Source organism: Saccopteryx leptura, chromosome 3 (genome assembly GCF_036850995.1).
Source record: "Saccopteryx leptura isolate mSacLep1 chromosome 3, mSacLep1_pri_phased_curated, whole genome shotgun sequence".
NCBI lineage: Eukaryota > Metazoa > Chordata > Mammalia > Chiroptera > Emballonuridae > Saccopteryx > Saccopteryx leptura.
The window spans coordinates 64020202-64022636 of record NC_089505.1 but is presented as its reverse complement, the minus strand read 5'-3'; positions in this window follow the sequence as shown (position 1 = coordinate 64022636).

Here is a 2435-nt window from a genome sequence, read left to right as displayed (position 1 = left end):
GAATCTGGGTGTTCTGGAGAGTTTTATACAAATGAGGGGGAAAGATAGCTCCCTGAACTACGTTTCTGTTTTTCATCTTTGTTGAGCATGTTGATAGATCACTTTTAGGTTTAGCTTTCTGCTTCTCTTTATGTGTCTTTCCATTTGCCCCTTTTGTCTCCCTCCTTCTTCCTTTTACCCTTTCTTCCTTCTTCCTCCCTCCCCGCTTCTCTTGCAGTCATTCTGATGCATGCAAACCTTTCTGCCAGATCCCACTTTGATCATAGACAACCGCCTAAGAAATACCCACTTGGATGTTTCATCATGTCCAAAAGGAAAGTCACACACCTATCAGGAAATCCTGTTGGCTCTAAATATTATATATACCCAGATTCTGACCATCCCACCCAAGTCCGCCACTGCCTGATCCCCACCACCCCTCGCCCCAGGACTATTGCAGTCACCTCCTCATTGGTCTCTCTGCTTCTGCTCTTGACCTCCTAGAGTTTACATTCCAACCCCAACAAAAGTGATCCCATTAAAACACAAGTCAGCTCACAGCCCCTCCTCTGCACAGAGCCCTCCTGTGGTCCCTGTTTCACTCAGAGTAAAAGTCAAAGTCCTCACTATGGCCTCTCTCTGAACATTTCTCACTATTCCATGAATGCTTCAAGAGCATACCTGCCTCAGGGCCTTTGCACATACCCTGCCCCCTACTTGGATCACTCTTACCCCAGATTCCCACATAGCTTGCTCCCTTACCTCCTTCAGTTCTTTGGTCAAATGTCACCTTCTCTGTGAGGCCTTTGCATCCTCACACTCCTGACCTCTCTTATCTGCTTTTTCTTTCCACCTTAACATTTAACCACCATCAAACATGCTATACTGTTTAATTACTGATTATGTATATGGTTAGTTTGATGTGTCAACTTGGGAGGCTACGTTCCCCAATTATTCAAATACTAATCCAAGTGCTGCCAAGCAGGTATTTTGTAGATGCAGTTAAACTCAACACTTGGTTGACTTTAAGTAAGGGAGATTATCCTAGATAATCTGTCAAATGTTTATACATATTGACCTAGTTAATACTCATAATACCCCAGTGGTGTAGATACTAGGTACGGTTAATCCCCATTTTACAGAGAGAAAAACCAAGGCCCAGAGAGGTTAAGCAACCTGTTTGAGGTTACATAACAAGTAAGTGGGAAAATTTGAAACCAAACAACCTGGCTCCAGAGTTGAGCAACTTCCACAACCTTGTGATGTGTCTTAAAAACCTCTGAAGCCCCAGCCAGGTAGCTCGGTTGGTTAGCATGGTCCCAAAGTGCAGAGATTGCCAGTTTGATCCCCAGTCAGGGCATGAACAGGAACATTGTCCTTGTCTCTCTCATGCTCTCTCCTTTCCTCTTTCTAAAATCAATAAAGTAAATATTTAGAGGGAAAAAAACCTCTGAAAATATACAACTTAAACAAAAGTTCCGCAAAGTAATAGTTACCTTACTATTTATAATGCATTCTGATAATTTCCTGTTCTGTTTTATTTTTTTTTAAGTCTGGGTTGCAACCCACTTTTTTTTTTTAAACGAGAAAGAGACACACTGACAGGAAGGGAGAGATGAAAAGCACTGACTCGTAGTTGTATCAGTTTAGTTGCTTATTGCTTGCTTCTCATACATGCCTTGACTGGGGGGTTCAAACCAAGCCAGTGAGCCCTTGCTCAAGCCAGAGACCTTAGGCTTAAGCCAGTGACCTTAGGGCTCAAGCCAGCAACCATGGGATCATGTCTATAACCCCACACTCAAGCTGGCAACCCCATGCTCAAACTGGTGAGCCTGTGCTCAAGCTGGGCGACCTAGGGGTTTCAAACCAAGGTCTTCAGCATACCAGGTCAGTGTTCTATCCACGGTGCCACCGTCTGGTCAGGCAATTATTCTGGACCTGCTAATGGGTCAGGATCCACAGTTTGGAAAAAACACTTTGGAATGCCTTCCCTAATTCACCCCCACCCCAAGAGCCTCGTCCTTTGACTTTCTTCATCTTGTCTCATCACACCCACACCGCACAACTCCAGAGCCTCACCTCTGCTGGCGGCTCCCACACTCCAGCCTTCTCATCAGCTCCAGACCTGATTTAGACCCAAATCATCCCTGAGCTGGACTTCCCTGGCCCCAAAAGCATCCCGGATGCCCCCCTGGAGGCTCAGTGGATTTGTTCCCAAGGGCTACCCTAATAATACCACACACTGGGTGGCTTAAAACAACAGAAATGCATCCTCTCACAGTTTTGGAGTCTGGAAATTTGAAATCAAGCTTTTGGCAGGGTCACACTCCCTCAAAGTCTCTAGGGGAGGATCCTTCCTCACCTCTTCCTGCTCCTCACAGCCCCAGGCCTCCCCTGGCTTGTGGCAGCATCACCCCAATCTCTGCCCATCTTCCCTCTGTGTATCTCTCTCCTGT